The 25,352-nt window shown below is 42.2% G+C and overlaps 1 long non-coding RNA gene across 2 annotated transcripts; it reads right to left on the bottom strand.

The window, feature by feature from the left end:
* Window positions 1-15,033: 15,033 nt before the first annotated feature.
* LOC141102581 (uncharacterized) lies at window positions 15,034-24,196 on the bottom strand. 2 transcript variants are annotated; one of them, XR_012235166.1, is made up of 3 exons: window positions 23,559-24,196; window positions 19,391-19,689; window positions 15,034-15,449 (listed from the first exon to the last, which is right to left on the bottom strand). It is a non-coding gene; the product is annotated as an uncharacterized lncRNA (long non-coding RNA). The 2 variants fall into 2 exon arrangements; XR_012235165.1 differs by lacking the exon at window positions 23,559-24,196 and adding an exon at window positions 23,292-23,473.
* Between the last annotated feature and the right edge of the window lie 1,156 nt (window positions 24,197-25,352).

The raw sequence follows: 25,352 nt of genomic DNA, 5'->3' as shown, positions 1-25,352 counted from the left end.
AAAGAAAGAAAGAAAGAAAGAAAGAAAGAAAGAAAGAAAGAAAGAAAGAAAGAAAGAAAGAAAGAAAGAAAGAAAGAAAGAAAGAAAGAAAGAAAGAAAAAGATGGATGGATGGATGGAAGGAAAGAAAGATGGATGGAAGGAAAGAAAGAAAGAAAGAAAGAGAAAGATGGATGGATGGAAGGAAAGATAGATAGATAGATAGATAGATAGATAGATAGATAGATAGATAGATAGATAGATAGATAGATAGATAGATAGATAGATAGATAGATAGATAGATAGATAGATAGATAGATAGATAGATAGATAGAAGGAAAGATAGATAGATAGATAGATAGACAGATAGATAGATAGATAGATAGATAGATAGATAGATAGATAGATAGATAGATAGATAGATAGATAGATAGATAGATAGATGGATGGATGGATGGATGGATGGATGGATGGATGGATGGATGGATGGATGGATGGAAGGAAGGAAGGAAGGAAAGAAAGAAAGAAAGAAAGAAAGAAAGAAAGAAAGAAAGAAAGAAAGAAGAAAGAAAGAAAGAAAGAAAGAAAGAAAGAAAGAAAGAAAGAAAGAAAGAAAGAAAGAAAGAAAGAAAGAAAGAAAGAAAAGATGGATGGATGGATGGATGGATGGATGGATGGAAGGAAAGAAAGATGGATGGAAGGAAAGAAAGAAAGAAAGAAAGAGAAAGATGGATGGATGGAAGGAAAGATAGATAGATAGATAGATAGATAGATAGATAGATAGATGGATGGATGGATGGAAGGAAGGAAGGAAGGAAAGAAAGAAAGAAAGAAAGAAAGAAGAAAGAAAGAAAGAAAGAAAGAAAGAAAGAAAGAAAGAAAGAAAGAAAGAAAGAAAGAAAGAAAGAAAGAAAGAAAGAAAGAAAGATGGAAGGAAAGAAAGAAAGAAAGAAAGAAAGAAAGAAAGAAAGAAAGAAAGAAAGAAAGAAAGAAAAGAAAGAAAGAAAGAAAGAAAGAAAGAAAGAGAAAGAAAGAAAGAGAAAGAAAGATGGAAGGAAAGAAAGAAAGAAGAAAAGAAAGAAAGAAGGAAGAAAGAAAGAAAGAAAGAAAGAAAGAAAGAAAGAAAGAAAGAAAGAAAGAAAGAAAGAAAGAAAGAAAGAAAGAAAAGAAAGAAAGAAAGAAAGAAAGAAAGAAAGAAAGGGAAAGATGGAGAAAGAGAAAGATGGATGGATGGATGGATGGAAGGGAAGAAAGATGGATGGAAGGAAAGAAAGAAAGAAAGAGAAAGATAGATGGATGGATGGAAGGAAAGATAGATAGATAGATAGATAGATAGATAGATAGATAGATAGATAGATAGAAGGAAAGATAGATAGATAGAAGGAAATATAGATAGAAGGAAAGATAGATAGATAGATAGATAGATAGATAGATAGATAGATAGATAGATAGATAGATAGATAGATAGATAGATAGATAGATAGATAGACAGACAGACAGACAGACAGACAGACAGAAGGAAAGAAAGAGAAGGGGGTGGAGAGGGAAGGGAAGGAAGAGCATCCCCTACATCAGTGTACTCACTGGGAGGCAGGAGGGACTGGATGGATGGATGGATGGATGGATGGATGGATCAGACTCCCCTTGTCCTTCTCTTTGCTGGGCTTCAGCTTGAATCTTCCCGCCCACACATCCCCTTCTCTGAGGCAGAACAGAGAACACTGCCGAGGAGAGTGGGCGGGGCAGACACAGGAGGAGAGGGCGGGAGGAGGAGGAGCAGAAGCTCTCTCTCCTCTTCTGTCTGGCTGTGCGGGCAGAAGGGGGAGGGGGGAGATCTGTCAGAGCTCTACTGAGCGGCTCTCCCTGTCATTGATCCGGAGCTCCGATCACACGTCTCACTCGCAGCCCGTATCTCTCCCTGTAGCAAAGTGAGGGGATACGGGACTGTGTGATGGCGGAGATCTCTGCTGCTGGAAGGGGCGGCTCTCTAATTAGGTAAACTAGCCAGCTGTGCGAGGCCCCTATGACTGCGAGGCCTGAGGCCACCGCCTATTTCGCCTAATTAGAGAGCCGCCTCTGGTTGTCTTGGTCGATTGTTAGAGATCTATTGATTTCTCCCTAAGTTTGGCCTTGTTGCACTTTTCTCTTCTACCACTAGGCCGGGTATTTGGTGGTACTAGATACGAGAAGGGCAATGCAAGGTCAGGTTATGGGTATATGGGGTATCTCAGCCAATGGGCAGGGGTTTTCTTGAATCCCTTGGCCTGCTGGGAGAGCCTAAATATTTGGGTGAGGTCAGGTGATCTGTGTTCTGTGCCATCTGGACGGCTGTCTGGGTGGACGTGTACATGTACAGAACCCTGCCAGCTCCTCCCACCAGTCGTGATCGGACTGCACTATATAGAGCAGCACAGAGACCTAGTGATGACATCACTTGGCCCTATAAGGGTATGTAATGAAAACATAAAGTTTTTATTTCAAAATGTTAATAGCATGTCAGTGAAACCGCTTTATGTCTTGAGGAAAGGAGATTTCATCTCCAAATACGGAAAGGTTTCTTCAAAGTAAGAGCTGTGAAAATGTGGAATAGTCTCCCTCCAGAGGTGGTTCTGGCCAGCTCAGTAGATTGCTTTAAAAAAAAAAAAGCCCGGATTCTTTCCTAAATGCACAAATTATAACTGGGTATACTGACATTTATAGGTAAAGTTGATCCAGGGAATATCCGATTGCCTCTCGGGGGGATCAGAAAGGAATTTTTTTCTCCTGCTGCAGTAAATTGGCTCATGCTTTACTGGGGTTTTTTACCTTCCTCTGGATCAACTGTGGGTGAAGGATTGTGTATACTGTATAGTATTGTATGATTTTTTTTTTTAATTGGTTAAACTAGATGGGCTTTTTTTTTAACCTGACTAACTATGTAACTACAGTACCTTGAAAAAGTATTCATACCCCTTGAAATTTTCCACATTTTGTCATGTTACAACCAAAAATGTAAATGATTTTTTATTGGGATTTTATGTGATAGACCAACACAAAGTGGCACATAATTGTGAAGAGGAAGGAAAATAATAAATGGTTTTCAATTTTTTTTACAAATAAATATATGAAAAGTGTGGAGTGCATTTGTATTCAGCCCCCTTTATTCTGATACCCCTAACTAAAATCTAGTGGAACCAATTGCCTTCAGAAGTCACCTAATTAGTAAATAGAGTCCCACCTGTATGTAATTTAATCTCAGTATAAATACAGGTGTTTTGTAAAGCCCTCAGAGGTTTGTTAGAGAACCTTAGTGAACAAACAGCATCATGAAGGCCAAGGAACACACCAGACAGGTCAGGGAGTTGTGAAGAGTTTTATAGCAGGGTTAGGTTATAAAGATCCCAAGCTTTGAACATCTCACTGAGCACCATTCAATCCATCATCTGAAAATGGAGTATAGCACAACGGCAAATCTACCAAGACATGGGCGTCCACCTAAACTGACAGGCCGGGCAAGGAGAGCATTAATCAGAGAAGCAGCCAATAGGCCCATGGTAACTCTGGAGGAGCTGCAGAGATCCACAGCTCAGGTGAGAGAATCTGTCCACAGGACAACTATTAGTCGTGCACTCCATGAATTTGGCCTTTATGGAAGAGTGGAAAGAAGAAAGACATTGTTGAAAGAAAGCCATAAGAAGTCCTGTTTGCAGCTTGCAAGAAGTCATGTGGGGGACACAACAAACAAGTGGAAGAAGGTGCTCTGGTCAAATGAGACCAAAATGTAACTTTTTGGCCTAAAAGCAAAATGCTATGTGTGGCGGAAAACTAACACTACACATCACCCTGATCACACCATCCCCACCGTGAAACATGGTGGTGGCAGAATCATGTTGTGGGGATGCTTTTCTTCAGCAGGGACAGGAAAGCTGGTCAGAGTTGAAGATGGATGGAGCCAAATACAGGGCAATCTTAGAATAAAACCTGTTAGAGTCTGTAAAATACTTGAGACTGGGGCGGAGGTTCACCTTCCTGCAGGACAACGACCCTAAACATACAGCCAGAGCTACAATGGAATGGTTTAGATCAAAGCATGTTCATGTGTTTGAATGACCCAGTCAAAGTCCAGACCCAAATCTAATTGAGAATCTGTGGCAAGACTTGAAAATTTGTTGTTCACAGACGCTCTCCATCCAATCTGACAGAGCTTGAACTATTTTTCAAAGAAGAATGGGCAAAAATGTCCCTCTAGATGTACAAAGCTGGTAGAGACATCCCCAAAAAGACTTGTAGCTGTAATTGCAGTGAAAGGAGGTTCTACAAAGTATTGACTCAGGGGGGCTGAATACAAATGTACCCCACACTTTTCACATATTTGTAAAACATTTTTAAAACCATTTATCATTTTCCTTCCACTTCACAATTATGTGCCACTTTGTGTTGGTCTATCACATAAAATCCCAATAAAATACATTTACGTTTTTGGTAACATGACAAAAGGAGTATGAATACGTTTTCAAGGCACTGTATGTAGGTATGTAACTGTGAAAGGGCAAAGAAAGGAATCAAGGAAACCAAACTATAAGCAGAATAAACTTCAGTTTTAATATTCTACTTAATAACTAGGCTAGAGTTCTTCTCTAAACCTGCTCTCAGAAGATAAAGACAGTTTGTGATTACATGTAATAGTGTGAATTTAAAGGTTGCATAATATAATTGGCCAAGTCAACATTCTTATACTCGAAAGTTAAAAATGTCAAGAACACACTTATAGAATTCTAATAAGCTGTGAATTAGGTTCGGCAATCCGAATGAACAGTTCCCATAACTTGGCAGCAGAATTTTTTTCTTGCCAGCCATGAACTTGGAGGAAATTATGTTTCCTTTCTTAGTTGCTTGCATTACATCGGGCCTGATGAACTAATAGCGTTATTCAAAAGCAATCTGCAAAATGTTAAAGCGATCTTAATAGATTGTTAACACGTTGTGAAATGTCAGCATACAGGTACATGTGCCTGTTGCTTGGCCCAGTAAATGGCAACATAGCATTTAAAGTGACATTAAACAATGTCCTTATTTACCAAATAAGTGCATGTTAGTTGCAATCATGTACACTGCTCTATGCACACTACAAATTCCATCGACCATAATCCATCTTGGGAGCAAGAGAGGGTGGTTACCTTCCTACATACAGTGGCATAGCTCCCAACTGTCCCTGATTTTGAGGGACTGTCCTTGATTTGGAGCAGTGTCCCTCTGTCCCTCATTCCCCCTCATTTGTCCCTCAATTTTATCTGATCTATATAGTTGTATATAAAATACACTTTCTATATTTCTAAATTTAGCCCTCTGATTCCTCCTGTATTAAATTGTATTGTACTTGCGCTGTCTGCCCTAATGTTGTAAAGCGCTGCGTAAACTGTCGGCGCTATATAAACCCTGTATAATAATAATAATAATAAATTGCTGAATTTGTAAATTTTAAAAGCCAATATAAAGGAATAGTAGAGGTAAAAAAAAAAGCCCTTGTGGATCTAATTAACCTCCAAGACATGCTGGTAGGTTAATTGGCTTCTGTCCAAAATTGGCCTTGGTATATGAATGGGGACCTTGGATTGAGGGTAGGACTGATGTGAATGTGGGATGTAGAGGGTTAGGGACAATTGTAGACACGCACCCACACTCACTCAGGTTGAACTGGATGGACTGGTTTCTTTATTCAACCTTACTAACTATGTAACTATGTAACCTTTTGTTTTTAGTTAATTTATCTTTAAGGGGGTGTGGCAGGGGGCGTGTCCTATGCCTACATACATTTGCTAGTAGGTGTCCCTCATTCCCATCTCCAAATGTTGGGAGGTATGCAGTGGGACCATGGGAAACAAACCTAGCCACCCTCTAACGGGAAGTCACATCACAGCAGCAATAACAAAGTAATCTGGAGATTTGGGGGAGGCTGAGAGCAGTAGAAGGGACTTTTTTGAATACATACTGTACTTGAAAATAATTTGTTTTAAACAGAGTTTAGTGTCACTTTAATATTATAATGTGGAATTTTTTAGTCTGAGTTAATAAATTCTTGACAGGTCACTATATACTGTATACATATATTATACCATATATAGTATCATTAAAATAAACACCATTTAACCACTTCAGCCCTGGAAGATTTTCCCCCTTCCTGTCCAGGCCATTTTTTGCAATACAGCACTGCGTTGCTTTAACTTGCATTTGCGTGGTCATGCGACGAGGTACCCAAACAAAATTGATGTATTTTTTTTCCCCCAAAGAGTTATCTATTGGTGGTATTTGATCACCTCTATGGTTTTTAATTTTTGCGCTATAAACAAAAAAGAGCAACAATTTTGAAAAATAACCAATATTTTTTACTTTTTGCTATAATAAATATCCCAATTTAAAAAAAAAAAAAAAATTTCATCATCAGTTTAGGCCAATAAAGTCAGGTCCATAAATATTAGGACATTAACACAATTCTAATCTTTCTGGCTCTATACACCACCACAATGGATTTGAAATGAAATGAACAAGATGTGCTTTAACTGTAGACTTTCAGATTTAATTTGAGGGTATTTACATCCAAATCAGGTGAACGGTGTAGGAATTACAACAGTTTGTATATGTGCCTCCCACTTTTTAAGGGACCAAAAGTAATGGGACAGATTAACAATCATCCATCAAACTTTTACTTTTTAATACTTGGTTGCAAATCCTTTGCAGTCAATTACAGCCTGAAGTCTGGAACGCATAGACAACACCAGACGCTGGGTTTCATCCCTGGTGATGCTCTGCCAGGCCTCTACTGCAACTGTCTTCAGTTCCTGCTTGTTCTTGGGGCATTTTCCCTTCAGTTTTGTCTTCAGCAAATGAAATGCATGCTCAATCGGATTCAGGTCAGGTGATTGACTTGGCCATTGCATAACATTCCACTTCTTTCCCTTAAAAAACTCTTTGGTTGCTTTCGCAGTATGCTTCGGGTCATTGTCCATCTGCACTGTGAAGCGCTGTCTAATGAGTTCTGAAGCATTTTGCTGAATATGAGAAGATAGTATTGCCCGAAACACTTCAGAATTCATCCTGCTGCTTTTGTCAGCAGTCACATAACCAATAAATACAAGAGAACCAGTTCCATTGGCAGCCATACATGCCCACACCATGACACTACCACCACCATGCTTCACCGATGAGGTGGTATGTTTTGGATCATGAGCAGTTCCTTTCCTTCTCCATACTCTTCTCTTCCCATCACTCTGGTACAAGTTGATCTTGGTTTCATCTGTCCATAGGATGTTGTTCCAGAACTGTGAAGGCTTTTTTAGATGTTGTTTGGCAAACTCTAATCTGGCCTTCCTGTTTTTGAAGCTCACCAATGGTTTACATCTTGTGGTGAACCCTCTGTATTCACTCTGGTGAAGCCTTCTCTTGATTGTTGACTTTGACACACATACACCTACCTCCTGGAGAGTGTTCTTGATCTGGCCAACTGTTGTGAAGGGTGTTTTCTTCACCAGGGAAAGAATTCTTCGGTCATCCACCACAGTTGTTTTCCGTGGTCTGCCGGGTCTTTTGATGTTGCTGAGCTCACCTGTGCGTTCTTTCTTTTTAAGGATGTTCCAAACAGTTGATTTGGCCACACCTAATGTTTTTGCTATCTCTCTGATGGGTTTGTTTTGTTTTTTCAGCCTAATGATGGCTTGCTTCACTGATAGTGACAGCTCTTTGGATCTCATATTGAGAGTTGACAGCAACAGATTCCAAATGCAAATAGCACACTAAAATGAACTCTGGACTTTTTATCTGCTCCTTGTAAATGGGATAATGAGGGAATAACACACACCTGGCCATGGAACAGCTGAGCAGCCAATTGTCCCATTACTTTTGGTCCCTTAAAAAGTGGGAGGCACATATACAAACTGTTGTAATTCCTTCACTGTTCACCTGATTTGGATGTAAATACCCTCAAATTAAAGCTGAAAGTCTGCAGTTAAAGCACATCTTGTTAGTTTCATTTCAAATCCATTGTGGTAGTGTATAGAGCCAAAAAGATTAGAATTGTGTCGATGTCCCAATATTTATGGACCTGACTGTATATCCTTTATGACTAACAAGACAAGGAATTGGTCGCACACTGGAACAAGCGATAGCTTGCTTGTTCACCCTTGTTGGGTTGTGAACAAGCAAGCAAGCTATCGCTTGTAAAACGTCTACCATTGCCTGTATCTGTCTGACCCCTTTTTGACAATAAAGATGACATCGAGATAATTTAGAGTTCCAGTGTGCGACCAAATCCTTGTCTTGTTCGTCTTCCATGTTGGTGAGCCGGGGTCTGCACCTGTGATCCATCCTGCACCTGAGTTTGCCTGGTGCGGTGTGCTTCTCTCTGTTCTTTGCTATCCTTTATGACTGTTGAGCATTTGTGCCCCAATTTCAGCTTTAGTGTAAGCTTTTGCATTTTCCCCAAGAATGTAATCATAATCGTACCTTTAATATCAGCGTTTTCTTGTTTTGTTTTTCTGTGATTTTTTTCTATAAAACACAGTTTAAAGGATAAGTTCACTTAAAAAAAATAAAAATAAATCCACATTTTTTTGCAGGTAAAAAAAAGTGCATTTATTTTTTTTTGGAGCCTGTAATGCATTGCACTAGCGATCAGCAGATCTCTGGTTCCATGCAAGTGATTCATTGAGAACCACGAGCCGACAGCCGACAATAATTTTATAGTAGAATGTTTCCTTTATTGTCATCTAAATAGCCCTGAATTATGAAAATGATTAACCATTTAAGGACTGAGCCTTTTTGTGAGATTTGTTGTTTAGTTAAAAAGATTTTTTTTTGCTAGAAAATTACTTAGAACCCCCAAACATTCTACATTTTTTTCTAACACCCTAGAGAATAAAATGGCGGTCGTTGCAATGCTTTCTGTCACAGCGTATTTGCGCAGCAGTCTTACAAGCGCACTTTTTTTGGAAAAAATACAGGTTTTTTTTATTTAAAAATAAGACAACAGTAGAGTTAGAGCCCTTTCACACTGGGGCGGTTTGCAGGCGCTATTGCGCTAATAATAGCGCCTGCAAACCGACCCAAAAGTGCTGCTGCTTTCATTCCAGTGTGAAAGCCCCGAGGGCTTTCACACTGGAGCGATGCACTGGCAGGATCTTCGGAGCGGTGAAGGAGCGGAGTGTATACCGCTCCTTCACCGCTCCTGCCCATTGAAATCAATGGGACGGCGCGGCTATACCGCCGACAAAGCGCCTCTGCAGAGGCGCTTTGCGGTGGTATTTAACCCTTTCTCGGCCGCTAGCGGGGGGTAAAACCGCCCCGCTAGCGGCCGCATACCGACAATAAAACGCCGCTAATAATAGTGGCGTTTTACCGCCGATGCCGCCCCCGCCCCAGTGTGAAAGGGCTCTTAGCCCATTTTTTTTTATATTGTGAAAGATAATGTTACGCCGAGTAAATTGATACACAACATGTCACGCTGCAAAATTGCGCCCGCTCGTGGAATGACGACAAACTTTTACCCTTAAAAATCTCCATAGGCAACATTTAAAAAATTCTACAGGTTGCATGTTTTAAGTGACAGTGGAGGTCTATGGCTAGAATTATTGCTCTTGTTCTACCGATCGTGGAGATATCTCACATGTGTGGTTTTTCATATGTGGGCGCTACTCACGTATGCGTTCGCTTCTGCACGCGATCTCGTCGGGACGGGGTGCGTTTAAAACATTTTCTTTTTCTTATTTATCTTACCTTTTATTTTTTATTTTTACACTGTTTTTTTTTTTTTTTAATTGTGACTTTTATTCCTATTACAAGGAATGTAAACATCCCTTGTAATAGAAAAAAAGCATGGCAGGACCCCTTAAATATGAGATCTGGGGGGTCAAAAAGACCTCAGATCTCATATTTACACTAAAATGCAATAAAAAAAAAAATTGTCATTTAAAAAAATGAAAAAAAAAATGTCCCTTTAAGAGCTATGGGCGGAAGTGACACTTTGACGTCGCTTCAGCCCTGCAATGATATGGAGACGGGTAGGGGCCATCTTCCCCTCACTCGTCTCCATGTCAGGCCACGAGAAGGACCCGAACGCCTCCGCCGCTGCCGACGGCTCCATTAAGCGGCAGAGGGGACCAGAGAGCGGCGGGAGGGGGGGCCCCTCTTCCGGCGTCGATAAAAGTCATCTTGCGGCGAATCCGCCGCAGAGACCACTTTTATCTTAAACCGAACCGCTCACTGAAGAAGATGATACCAGGGTTATGGCAGCTAGCTGCTGCCATAACAACCATATCCTCCTTTAAAGTAACGACGTATATCGTTGTGAGCTGGTCCGAAAGTGGTTAAAAAACTAATTGTGAGCCAGGTCTTCTCATCCAACATCAGTAACTGAAATCACAAATGTTCACACATTTTTTTCCTTTTTTTAACTTGTGCTTCCTCCTAACCCTTTTCTTATTTTGGTATATATTATCTTCGTGGCAGTTTTTTTATTCTTTTTTTTCTTTATAACCAGGGGTCTTCCGTATTTGCTGGAATGATTATTTTATATTAATTCATGCATAATTTATTATCACTGTTGTATTCAATATTTGTATCAGCATTTTTGGGAGGGAGACAGAATATCACAATATTAAAATGTAAAAAAAAACAAAAAAAAATGAACCCTGTTGGTACAACTTGGGGCTCAATTTATGCCCCCCCTGCAGTAGATACCATCTTAGAGGGAATGTTTGTTTACATTTTTTTGTGTTCTTACATAATGTTGTTGTTTTTTTCCTGGGGAATGCATTATTATTATTATTATAATGTTTTTGTCATGTAATAGCTAGGGGTGTAGCTAGGAAATCCTCAACAGATATGGCACCTCATCCCAATTTGGTAAGAATAGTAGGTAGAGGTAGGAGGGGATTATAACTGTGCCAACAGAAAAATAAGCAATAGATACTAAAAATAACAATTTATTTTATTACATATATATATAGAAAAAGGACAAACACATATAGTCCAAAAAAGATACTTAAGTCACACACCGAGAAGATAGAATCGCAATAGCAAATGCTTATTTGATTACTCGATTGTATCTAATTGAACAATGATCTGTATTGTGATCTCATGCTTTCTATTTGTTCCTTATCTAGAACCATTTAAGTCTTTGGCACAGGCCTATATCATTTCCCTGAGGAAGCCAATGCCTTGGCGAAACATGTAGGAATTGATTACCTGTCACCATCGGCCTATAATATCTGGGCCTGTACTGTTCTATTTTTTCATCATATGTACCGCATTTGCTGTAATTTTATATGTACACCATATGTGTTTGTCCTTTTTCTATATATACGTAATAAAATAAATTGTTATTTTTAGTATCTATTGCTTATTTTTCTGTTGGCACCGTTATAATCCCCTCCTACCTCTACCTACTATTTTTGTCATGTAATAGCAATTTTTCTGTTTTTCAAATATCATGGTGGTGGGGACAATTGCTCTTTTGGGGAGCCCCTCACTGTGTGTGTTTAATGTATATTTTGATTTTTCCTGGTCTGCATACTTGATAGTGCTTGGTTGTGTTCATGGTTTTGGAATAGGATGTCCATCAACCGCTATTTAAGTGTGTATTTTAACTACTTTCCACATTATTCACATTTATTAGAGCATAATAGACAGAGCTTCTTCTGCATCATGGGAGAGGAATTCATTTTCATTGTTTAGCGATGAGAAATGTAGCGCCCTCTTGTGTACATAGTGGTTTAGTATAGATAGAGGCTTGTTAGAAGCCTGGGTGTGAGTCGGAGGGTTTACTTTCGGTCAGGCTGGGGGGCTCTGCAGGTCAGGCATATGGTATCTCCCCCTGGTTCTAGAAGCTTGGAGAAGCTTCTAGAAGCTAGTGGGCAGAGGCCAGGAAGTACTAATCTGAATATTTTTGGGAATCTGGCCCATCCCCAGGCAGGAGGCCTGGCAGGGCGGCTGAACCAGCCTATAACTATTAAGGAGCCTGGCCAGCAGGAGAGTTGGGTGGAAGATGGATGGTTGAGGTGTTGCTGTGTAGCCTGGGAGGGGGCACTGGAAAAGGCGGGTTCTGCCTCCAGGCTGGAGGTTGGAGGAAGGAGAAAAGCTTACAAAGGGAGCTCAATTGCCCTGCAGTCCACCAGGGAGAAGGACAGCCTGCATAGTTTGTTAAGGAACCAGCCCAGCAGAAGGCCTGAAAGTAGTTTTAGCCATAGCTGCAGGTCAGTGTGAGTACCTCTACACCACCTCGGCCTATAAGGGAGAAGTTCTTGGCAAGTCTTACCCCATCCCCTGTCCTGGGATCAGATACTGTAGCCATGTGGGCTGGTGTTTTCCACTAAGGGGACCAACAGCTCCTACAAGTTGTCACTTTGCTAAAAATTCACTCAGGGGACACCATATACCTATGAGGGGTTTTACTTTGCTAAAGACTGTTGCGGTTCCAGCTGGAACACAGTCAAGTATCTGTTTTTGCAATGTGCCAGAGAAGTTAATTGTCCTCACTTTGTTGTTCCCCAAGTCTAGTTGGGTATCCCATAACCCCTTTACCCTATCCAAATTAAAATCCCTAAAAAATACAAGAAACCAAGCCCATAGACTGTTTCTTGTATCTGGATGCAAGTTGGAAAATGTGTGTTGCCTGGTTGTGCAGACTGTAGGGAGACCCAAATCTCAGCGGCTTTTTAGGGGGTAGTGCTACAGGAAGAAAAATGTAAATCTTTTCATTCTGTGTCTGACAGAGACATATACAGTATGTGGTGGATACATTAATTTTTTTCCAAAGAAAAGAAATAAAAAGTGCTTAGTGAACTTTTTTTTTTTCATCAGTATAAAAGAAAACTATAGTTCTGTATTCTCTTTGTTCTGCTGAATTATCGCCTGTCTATATGTGGCCATAAATTATGAATTCAAATGCCATTTAAATAGGAAACCTAATTTTTGCCATTTGTGTACTCACTGGGCATTGATTTATTTAGTACCTGCGCGCAGTACTCAGCAAGCGTAACTTATCGGCGCCAGCATATGCAGCGCATTTATTAATGCAAACAGCAAGCAAATACGCCGCACCGCATACACGGCCATAAACAAATATTATGCAGATTGCACTGTAGGACGGCGTTGCGTACAAGGGCATTGATTGAATATCTTGTAGTTCCTGAGTAATGAGCGTTAGAGGCGTGAGAAAATCTTTCGCCAGAGAGATTAGACAAAGAGATATCCAAGCTACAATTTGCGCACACGTGTAGTTAAAGATCTTTAATCATACCTGTTCGACCGACACAAAGCCAGACTGTAGAATTTCAAAGATTTTCCTCCTATGATGGCTGTATAAATAATGAAGATACTGTAGCTTTCAGCTACAGCACTGTGCAAAAATTAGGCAGGTGCAAAGAAATTCTCTAAAATAAGAATACTTTCAAAAATATATATTTTAATTTTTTATTCTTAATAATTTACACATACGCAAAGTGAGCGAACAGAAGAAAAATCTAAATCAAATTAACATTTGGTGTGACAACCCTTTGGCTTCAAATCAGCACGAATTTCTACACTTGCACACGTTGTACACTTGCACAATGTCAGAGATTTAGTATTATTAGACTCAGGTGTATGATTAACCAATTATACCAAGCTCGTGCTAATGATCATTAATTTCATATGTAGGTTGAAACACAGTGGGAGGATTGAAACTGGGTGAGGAACAGCCCAACTCTGCTACTAAGTTGAGGTTGTGGAAGACAGTTTAATGTCAAAGGTCATACACCATGACAAGACTGAGCACATCAACAAGACACAAAGTAGTTATACTGCATCAGCAAGGTCTCGTCCAGGCAAAGATTTGAAAGCAGATTGAGGTTTCAAGATGTGCTGTTCAAGCTCTTTCGAAGAAACACAAAGGAACGGCAATGCTGAGGACCCAAGATGAAGTGGTCAGCCAAGGAAAGTTAATGCAGCAGATGAAAGACACATTATGCTTACTTCCCTTCGACATCGGAAGATGTCCAGCAGTGCCATTAGCACAGAACTGGCAGAAACCTAGGTAGACCCATCTACTATCCAGAGCAGTCTGGCCAGAAAGTCTGGCGGATGGTCTTCATGGAAGATTTGTGGCCAAAAAGTCATACCTCCGATGTGTAAACAAGGCTAAGCGACTCAACTATGCATGAAAACATAGGAACTGGGGTACAGAAAAATGGCAGCAGGTGCTCTGGACTGATGAGTCAAAATGTGAAATATTTGGCTGTAGTAGGTGGCAGTTTGTTGGTAAAGGGCTGGAGAGTGGCACAATAATGAGTGTATGCAGGCAACAGTGAAGCATGGTGGTGGTTCTATGCAAGTTTGGGGCTGCATTTCTGCACATCCCTGCCAACTATGTCATCCTTGGTTGGTGATAACAGAGAAGGAGGATGGAGGATACAGGCAGGGATGTCAGTGCCCAGATGTTCAGAGAGGAGGGGGAGGGGACACACATGTTCATCCAATCACCTGGCTGGCTTTGTGGAATTTTCTTCTGTTTCTTCAACCTGGCCACTAATCCCCTGCTGACAGAACACTGAGGAGCTGCAGATATAGTCTGGAGAGCCACAAGCCCTGCCCCGTGTCTATGATTGGAGCAGTCATAAGCTCCGCTCCCTGTGTCTAATTACTGCAGGCTGCTCCAGTTCTCAAAAACAGGGATTGGTTGGAGGGGAAGTGAATTCATGGATGGGAGCTAAACTAATTAGTCTGGGTCAGTCTGGGGGGAGTCAGAAGGTGTAGGGGGTGTTAGTGCCTCAGTGAGCGTGGGTCTGTCAGTCTGGGCGGGTGGGGATGTTAATAGTTTGTGGTCAGAGGAGTCAGTTTGAAGTAGATAGAGGTGGGGAGGTTAGTCTTCAGTGGATGGGGGTGGGGGGGTCAGTCTTGACACCAGTGGGACTGACGGCACATTGACGCATGGCACACCTGTTTGTCCCTTGTGCAGGTAACCACCCTCCATGGGCATAGATTTTAGTATGCCCCTGTGAGCGAGGCCTAAGGATCTGTCAGAAACCATGAAATCAGGCCAAGACAGAAGTACAGTTAAATCACACTTGTTTAATAATAAAATTAAAAAGAACAATCATAGTCAAAACACAGCTAAAGTTCAGTAACCGGAACAGATAGTCAGCCAAGCCAGAAGTCAGGAATCAATGTAGTGGAACAGCAAGCAGGATCTTGAGCCAGAAGGGATGTCAGCAAAGCAAGTCTTGAACAGGATCGCAGGAGATTTCTGTGATGTTGACCAAGGTGAAGGCAGAGCTCCTCTGGACTGGACGGCTTAAGTAAGCAGGACTGACGAGCAGGATATCATCAACAGCTGAGTAACTGTGGAGAGATAGGAGCTGGCAATTAGTCGACAGCTGAATGGCCAGCTCAGAGAAGGAAGGGCTGAGCCCAGCCCTGACAGGCTCTCTGCACACAGGAATGATGTTTTTACAGCAAATCATCTTTCTGGAAGAAAAATAATACAGAGTATGATCCCATACTGTATGAGCCCGAGTGCATGCATTTATTCTGTATAGATATGTAGACATCCATGTGAGTATAAGTGTTTCCAATTCCTCCACCTCTCATTAGCCTCTTTTGCATGAAAAACTTCAATTAATATTCTAATTGATAATCTTGGTGACTTTTTTTTTTCAAGGTGGGTGTGGTTTATGTATGTACACATGTGTATGAGTATTGAGGAGCATGCATGGAAAATACTGACAAGGATTTTTTTTCCTTTTTACAGATCTGAATGCAGCGCTAGGAGCTGGAGATCTGCACAGAGAGTGGAAGTCTTTTAATATTAACAAGCGGGTAATCATCCGCTTGTTAATATGATCCAGATCTACAGTTCCTCCCGCCCCCTACCCTGCTGATAGGATGGTATCGGCAGCCGGGCCCTGGAGAGGACACACAGGCTGAATCCTGCCTCTGCCCTGCCGAGGATAGGACGGCGCAGGGGAGGCGGGGGGCATGACTGCAAGGGGAGACTGTGATGGGGGCTGTGATTGGTAGGCGCACTGTAATGTAAATGGGAACTGCGATATAAAGGGGACTTCCCTGCAAAGGGGCTCTCTAATCATTACAGTCATACCTCCTAATTTTTTGAAATAGGAATGAGGGACACCTATTAGTAAAAGTATGTAAGTATGTATGTAGAGAACACACACCCCTGCCACACACCCTAAAAAGAAAATTACACAAAAAAAAAAGATTTGTTAAACCCACAAGTCTTTTTTTACCACTAATATTCATTTATGCTGGCTTTTGAGATTTACAAATGTATCGATTTCAAAATTGGATGAAAGGTTTAGCACTGGGAAACACTTTTTGAAAGATAAAAAGTGCATTTTATATAGAGATCAGACAAAAATGAGGGACAAATGAGGAGGAAAGAGGGACATTGTTCCAAATCAGGGACAGTCCCTCGAAATCATGGACAGTTGGGAGCTATGTTACAGTGCAGTCCCCTTAATATCACAATGCCCATTTACGTTACAGTGTGGAGGATCCAACCCCTCACTATCCCATCACCAATCACCCCCCTTGAACGCCTGACCAACCCCCCCCGGTCCCTGGAAAAATTGTCTGCTCAGTCTAAAAATGCCCTATTTGTTGTCCTGAGCGCAATCATGTGATTGTTGTGACAGCCAACCACGGTGGTTACATGGCCATAAGCCCCGCTCCGCCTCCCAGCATAGCAAACACCTTAAAGGGCCAGCGCCAGCTGGCACCAAGGGGCTAAAGTGGAAGTTCAGCCAAAAACAAACCAACTCTAAATCTACTGTCAGCCACATTCTAAGACTAACCTATCTAGCCCTGTAAAGCAAAAATCGCTTTACATACCTATACATAAGCTATACATGCCTTTTTTCAAGTTGATCCATTCCGGTCTCCAGTCCAGCGGCACGGCGATGCTGTGAGCAGGAGACAGCTGACGACAGCTGGAAAATTCCTGGGAAGTAACGTCACCCATAGAGTTACTATGGAGCTTCCATTGCTGGCTGTCTCTCCTGCACACTACCACACAGAGGAGCCGCCACTGACAGCTCAGTGTGGGACCGGAGTGGAGCGGTTGCAGAAGAGATAAGTATAGCGATTTTTGCTTTACAGGGTTAGATAGATTGGTTTTCAAAAATGTGGCTGTCAATAGATTTAGAGTTAGTTTTTGGCTGAACTTCTATTTTTAAGTATTTTCTAAAGTGCGCCTAAGATGCAGCATGCAGGACTTTTGGTGCGCTTTCAGAAAATGCAGGAAAAAACCGTGCAACCTAATAGAAATCTATAGAACTGCAGCTTTAACTGCAGGTAAAATGTAGGAAGAACTCCTTTACATTACACAGACCACAGCCCCCGGACCTCTGGTTCCCTCTACATTACACAGCTCCTGTACCTCTGGACCCCTTTACATTACACAGCCCTCACACCTCTCGACCCCTTTACATTACACAGCTCTGCACTTCTGGACCCCTTTATATTACACATCCCCGCATCTCTGGATCCCTTTACATTACCCAGCACCCCAAACCTCTGGCCCCTTGTAGATTTCACCGCCCCCCACACAACTCTGGACCGCTCTACATTACACAGCTGCCCCCCCACCACAACTCTGGACCCTTTTACATTACACAGCCCCCCCCACACCTCTGAACCCCTTTACATTACACAGCCTCCCCCACACCTCTGAACCCCTTTACTTTACACAGCCCCTACCCCCCACATCTCTGCCCCTTTCTACCTTATTTGGGTGCACAGAGCAGGAGACACAGCAGAGTGGAGAAGGGAGCAGGAGGCCGAAGGGGAGAGAGAAACTGCAATGCTAAATAGCGGGAGCTGCCAGATTTAACTTCCCAAGTTAATCAGCAGGTGATTTGTTGCTAGGATCACCTAGCCTCCTGTTTTGCCTCCTGCTCCCTGTTACACTCTGCTGTGTTAGGCCCGCTTCCACGGAGTCCGCCTCGGTCCGCCGGCTCAGCGGGAGATCTCTCCATTGATCTCCGCTGAGCCGGCGGATGACAGGCCCCTCTCTGCTCACTGAGCAGGGAGGGGCTTGTCAAGAGCTGCTGCTGCCTATGGAGAGATCGGACGAAAACGGACAGCATGTTTATTTTCATCAGATCTCACCCGATCCAATCCGCCAGCGACGGATCCGAAAGTAGAGGCATCCATCTGCTTTTAGCGGATCAGACTGGGTCGGATGTCAGCGGACATGTCTCCGCTGACATCCGTCGTTCCATAGGCTAACATGGAGCGCCCGTTCAGGTCCGCCATTAAAACTGACAGGCGGACCTGACGTCCAATCATGTGAAAGGGGCCTTAGTGAGCAGTGGAGGCAATCCGGTGGCTGGCCCTGGATGTAATCCCTCTGGCGGGTGGAGCAGCCCCCATAGCGACGCCACTGCTTATATGCAAGTTTTTGGCCTTAAAAAGGGTATGGGGACCTGGCTCCTGCCCTGTGGGACATGTATCAATGCAACAAGCTTTTTTAAATAAGATACAAGAGCTGTGATTTTAATGATGCTTAAAGTGAAACAATAAAAATGTAAAAATTCCTTTAAATATAGTGCCTGGGGAATCCCCTTAGTCTGCTTGTAGAGGTCCCTGCCCAATCCATGCCAGGCCCCACAAATTCGGGTGTTCTAGGCGATGTTCTGAACTTTTGCTTGGCTGCAATTGTTGCCCAACTCTAGTGAAAGGCTTAACGGGTACCAGAGAGTTAAAGAAGCTCATTTTAACTTTAACTATAATGGGATGTCCAGCATGCTCATATAGGTTGGATAATCAGGTGATCACAAATTTTTGGTATATAGTGTACTTCCTGTTCATTCTTTGAAGATAAGTCAATTAGTTTGCTTATATGGATTGTTAACAATCACAACTGATGCACCATGCCGCTTATCCTGCAACCTCAGCAGCTGTTCAGAAAAAAGTTTACTATACAGATAAGAGGGTGAATTTGTTAAAAAAAAAGAAAAAAAATGGACATTCCATCCAATTCATCGAGCTCTTCACAATGTTTATCATCAGGACTGCAGTCTATTGTAACAAGATCCTTTGATGGCTACAGTATCTTTCTCCTTTGAGATCTCACAGAAGCTTGGAACCAGGGAGTACTTGGTCTGAGTTTTCTCAAGGTCTGATTTAGGAATATTTAGGTAATAAGGACACCAGCAAGAAATGGAATTTAGGTCAATGGGACACCAGCTAAACAGGGCAAATTTGAGAGTGAAAATGATAGCCACTAGGCATGTAGGCTGTGTCTGCTGTGAATACAAAATACTTATATACTTGAAAAGGTCAGACTTTGCGGCTGTAGATTCCTTTTCCGCTAATGGCAAAAAATGCAAAAGCCGTTTCATTTCATGCAACCGAAATACATGTAAATACATTAAACTCTGTTTTACCTGTCGAACAAATGGAATTTTATTCAGCCAATCTTGTTATCCAAACTCTCCTAGCGTGCAGCATTTTTAGCATGGTCATGTCACTTTCCTCTACTGCAGTTAAGAAACACAGCTTGGTCGCTTAGTTGGCCCAGCCTTTAGGTGGACAAGTTGAAAGCAGAGGGTCGGGCCTGGGTCTTTTGCCACTGTCCTTCCCTCTGAGTTGCAGTGGTAGTGCAGATGGCCTCTGCATGAAGATTGATCCAGTGGTGATCACTGCCATACACATGGTGTACCTTTACTTGAGCCACGTTCATGACCTGGTAGATGAAAAACATGAACAAACTCTAGTAAACTCTATTGATCATATATACCAACACGGTCACGGTTGTGCATTTAGGAGGGACATGCAGATCCTCCACCACAAACTCGCTCATCCATGTCTTTATGGACCTTGCTTTGTGCACTGGTGCGCAGTCATGTTGGAACAAGAAGTGACCATCCCCAAACTGTGCCCACAAAGTTAGGATAATGAAATTGTCCAAAATGTTTTGTTATGCTGACGCATTAAGAGTTCCCTTCACTGGAACTAAGGGGCCAAGCCCAACTCCTGAAAAACATCCCCGCACCATAGTCCCCCCTCCACCAAATGATTTGGACCAGTGCACAAACAAAGGTCTATAAAAGACATGGATGAGTCCTGACCTCAACCTGATAGAACACATTTTGGATGAATTTGGGTGGACACTGCGAGCTGGGCCTTCTCATCCTCAACATCAGTGCCTGACCTCACAAATGCACTTCTGGGAGAATGGTCAAACATTTCCATAGACACACTCCTAAACCTTGTGGACAGCCTTCCCAGAAGAGATGAAGCTGTTATAGCTGAAAAGGGTGGGCCAACTCAATGTTGAACGCCACGGACTAAAACTGGGATGCCATTAAAGTTCATGTGCGTGTAAAGGCACCCCAATACTTTTGACAATATAGTGTGTGTATATATATATATATATATATATATATATATATATATATATATATAATAACTCTGCTCAAACTGCAGTACATTTATTACAGTTGGTAACATAAAGACAAAAACTTTGTTTTCCATCTGGTGCTTTTAGAAGATCAGGTCTGTATTTTTTTTCCAAAGAAATCTTTTGGTGTTTTCAAGTATTCATTTATAAAGAGCATCCAGGTTAATTGTGCATCACAAGGTTGTCCATCTCTAATCTCACCAACTAACGGGACACATTTTTAAGCTGATCTACCTGAAAATGCTTTGCTTAATGATGTATGCCTTCAATTAATGGACTCTGCTAATTATAGAATTTCTAAATTTCTTTGTTACTTGAGGCCATTCAGATCAGCTATGCTGGACAGCTGTAATGTTTGGGTACATGAGGATGTCAATGCCTGAAATGAATCATGGCCTGAGGGCCCAGCAAAATGGAGATGCTGGAACCTCCATGAATTGGTAAATAGAAGGGTTTCTACAAAGAGTCTAGATTTTTCTTTGAAGCGTCAATATATTTAACGATAATAATTATTAATTCCCCCGTCCACAATATCTCATCTTGTTCATTACCCCCACCTCCGCCTCATTCTTCTTATCCATATTACACACACCTTCAACATACCCCGTCACTTTCAGTTATTCTTTATAAAGTGTTCTTTTACATATGCTCCTACTTTATCACGCTTTTCACGATCTGTTTGTACTACTGTATATCAACTGGCTATTTTACTAAGTTGAACTCAATTTTGTAAAATGTAACTATCGATGTATCACTTCAAAAATAAAGAATTAAAAAAAACAGTAGTGAGCCCCCATTCACACCTAGCTTTTCAGAAACACTTTAATGTTTGTCGCCAGATTTCCATATTATTCTTCTGTGCTTATATACAGTAAGTAGCCCAAAACAATGAAAATAGTGCTCCTCGAATGCCCCCCATACCTGTGTCAGTCAGATTAGCATGTGAATAGGCTGGTGCAAGACAGACAGGACCAGCTTGTCAGGTTCTAGTAGACTTCAACAAAATGGTGACTGTCTTCACACAGACACCAACTCCTTGTTGCATAAACGTGAATGAGATGGGCAAAGGATGGCTTCAGCTCCTGTTCTCCACCTGTAGAGAACTCCCCAAGCATTTATCTCCCTTTTCTGAGCTTAATCGTAGAGGAAGAGTTCTCTACAGGTGGAGATCAGGCGCTGAAGCCATCTTTTACCCATTCATATTTATTTAACAGAGACTCGGTGTCTGTGTGCAGATGGTCACCATTTTGTTGAGTTCTACGGTGCCTGTTCAATGCTCATTTCTCAGAAAAAGTATAGGAGTGTCTTTGGGGCATGATCATGTGGTTTGGACCCAATAGACTTAAGTGGGAACACCTGAAAAAGGCATAACTGTTTAGCACAATTTTGTGACCAACAACTATTCCCTCCACCCAGTAACTAGCTTTCCATTATTGGTTCCCAACCTCAGTCCTCAAGTACCCCCAACATGCAATGTATTGTCTTAGATATAATAGCTGTTAAATACCAAACTTTTGACAAAGCACCTGTGCAAAGTGAGGAAATTCCTGAAAACATGATCTAATGGAGGAAACTTGAGGAAAGAGGTAGGGAACCACTGGACTAAAAAAAAAAAAAAAGCCTCAAAAACATGCAAGAAAAAAAATGAAAAACACTGCCTCAGGAACATTAACACTTGCCCAAAGACCTTACAGGTCTACCACCACCTAGTCCCTATTATTGGACCACACCCAACCAGAGCACACCATACCAACTGATGGTTCCCCACTTGTATCCCACCAACAGTTTTTAAACCCCATCCAAGGGGTCCCCACCTCCATCATAATTCCTGCCTATACCAGCAAGGGAGGTACGTTCATCCAATGGCTTCCCAATTATGACTGTTACTGTCCCACCCCTTCCTGCAGTCTACTCTCCTTCGCTCCTCCACTCCACATAAGTAAACCTCACACCTCTCCCTTTGAACACGTTAACTCTACGCTTCCTGGTTCCCCTTCCACCCTGTCATGCCAGCCCTACACTTCGTTCCTCATAGTTCCGGGCCTTCCTTATCCTTTCCAAAAGAATATGAAAGTGTAAAGCCCCGGCTTAGCTGTATGGTTGGGGTTTGACTTTGACCTGTAGACAAAACAAACGAGTATAGGGGAATTTACTAATCACCTTTCAAAGAGCATTTGACAAGCAGTGAGGAGGAGTAGCCTCCTCAGTGTTTGATTTAAACCCTATATTGCCCCACTACCACATTGCATGCAGTTTCAACACAACCCCATTAAACCTAATAGGCTAGTTTGACAGGCAATACCGAGTTAAAAATGCTGTGGCCGCAAAGCATTGTGGCCCTGGCATGTGTTAGGATTTGGGAGGGTGTAAAACCGTGGCTCAGCCACCTGTGTGAAAGAACCCTTTGTGATTACTGGAATTCTGGGATCTATAGAAGCCTACGGTGAACTGCTGAGAGGTGGCAGAGGGGTGAATTCAATTATAAATACTTTACTGTCTTCTCTATAATTTCTTTAATCCCTTCGCACAAGCAAAAAAAAAAAAGAAACAGACTCGATTCCACAGTCATCTCCGTTCTATGCTACTGCACTACGCTGACAGCCTCAAAGACCTAATGCCTACCTGTAACGGTACAACACAACAATTTTCCCAAGTCATAAACATCTCAGATGATAATGAGTTCACGAAGGAGCCATGATCTCCTCCTGGTGGCTTATTTCAAATTAAAATTAACAAACGCTGACTGCTGATAATTGATAGGAACAGGAAGCTGGGACTGGGGGTGGGGGTCTGGTAGAATATGTTTTGTAATCTGTACGGAGACGGTGTCTGAACTGTCAATCTTTTTCTGAGACGGTGGAACCTACACAATCCTTTCTGCTCACCTGACAACTCTGAGATCTATACCATGTCCTGGATTCACCATGCATGCTGATGTAGATAAAACAGGGGGGGGGGGAGTGACTGCTAGGTGGGAGGGACGGCTGCTCTACAGCACAAACGTCGATTCTGTTTCCATGGCGACCCCTTTCTTCCCTCTCTCAATATGTTCAGAGAGGCTTATATAATTTAAGCAAAATTACTGTTATTGATCAAACGGACTGATTTATAAATGAATATGACTTAAAGCGGCCGGATCGTTTAGGTTTTACCTGTTCACTTTCCTCCTCCTCCTCCTTGGACGCTTTCCCTTTAGGAGGCCGTTAATTGCTTTGATGGATGGGCATCTACTGTGGTGATGGCTGTGTGCGTGTCTTCGTGAAGATCGGTTATCTGAAATCCTTTTTTTTTTTTTACTTAGTAATGAGTCATGTCAGCATCTTGTTTACAAGCCGACTTCAAACTGGTATCTGCGATTTTTTTTTTTTTCAGGTGGTGGCTGGAAAGTTGAAATACAAAGCAGAATTCTGATATCTCTTGTGGACTACATTGGTGAGATACCCCCACCAGTTCTGTCCAATTATTGAGGCTACTTCCCTATTTCAGCGCCACCCCTTCGCCTGGGTGGATATTGTGTAATGCCGTGTACACACGACCGGACTTTTCGACCGGAACGAATCCGTCGGACAATTCGATCGTGTGTGGGCTTCATCTGACCACTTCTGTTGAAAAATCTGTCGGACTTTAGAAATAGAACATGTTTCAAATCTTTCTGACGGACTCGAGTCTGATCGAAAAATCCGTTTGTCTGTATGCTAGTCCGACGGACAAAAAAGGACGCAAGGGCAGCTGTAGGCTGCTGGCTATGAACTTCCTTATTCTAGTCCGGTCGCACGTCATCACGTTCGAAACGGACTTTGGTGTGATCGTGTGTAGGCAAGTCCGTTTCATTGGAACTCCGCCGGAACTCAGTCGAAAAGTCCTTCAGAGTTCAGTCCGACGAAAGGTCCGGTCGTGTGTACACAGCGTAAGGTAGATTTACACCTTCATTATGGTTTGGTGGGAATGGACAGAGCTACAGATGATAGCAGGGAATCTTCACAAATGGAGTCTGGAAGAGATATAAGAAAAGAGAAGGTGATTAAACCAACTAATGCCTACCTGAATTTGAAATATCAGTTTTGGCTGGAATAATCCACGTTCAACTATTTCACAGATATATCATGTGCTATTCACTTTCTCCACTGAGATAACCTCCCTTCCTTCCTGTCCCAGTGATGTCCACTTTCTCCATGGAAATACCATCACTCCCTATCCCAGTGAAATTTACTTTCCCAGCAGAAATACCCTCACTTCCTGTCCCTGTAAACAGGACCAGAAGAAGGATTTTTGTCTACGTGGCGGAGGTGCATTTTGCCACCTGGATGTCTCCTTTCTGATCCACTGCAGCTGATGGAACACAAACCATGTTCCATCAGCTGCTTCCCTCAGTACTGATCCCTGATAATGACAGCTCCTGTCCAGGAAGTGATGACATACATGTAGGGTTGCCACCATTTTTTTTTTGGGGGGGGGGGGGGGGTATACGCTATAAGGTTATAAAAGACCTGAGACACTTTTGGTTGCCTGAAAGTGAATAGTAATGTGGCACATAGCTCGCTGCAGTAAACAGTGCTCGTGGCTGAATTGTGAGTGTTCTGCACGGAAAGCAGGGGTCAGATATGTCCTGGGGAGAGGGCTAGTGCTAGCAGGGGGGTGGGGAGTGTTAGATATGTGCTGGGGGGGGGGGGAGGCAGTGGTGGCTGGTGCTAAAAAAAACAAACTGAAAAATTCTGAAAAAAAAACCCATCAGTTGCAGTCTCACTGTACCCCATAAAATGCAGCCATTGTGCCCATCAAATGCAGCCATTGTACCCATAAAATGCAGCCTCTGTGCCCATAAAATGCAGCCTCTGTGCCTATCATATGCAGCCTCTGTGCCTATCATATACAACCATTGTGCCCATCATATGCAGCCTCTGTGACCATAATATGCAGCCTGTGCCCATCATACAGCCTCTGTGCCA

This window comes from Aquarana catesbeiana, linkage group LG07 (genome assembly GCF_042186555.1).
Source record: "Aquarana catesbeiana isolate 2022-GZ linkage group LG07, ASM4218655v1, whole genome shotgun sequence".
NCBI classification, from domain to species: domain Eukaryota; kingdom Metazoa; phylum Chordata; class Amphibia; order Anura; family Ranidae; genus Aquarana; species Aquarana catesbeiana.
Note: the sequence above shows the minus strand (reverse complement) of the source record. Positions and strands in the feature narration are given on the sequence as shown.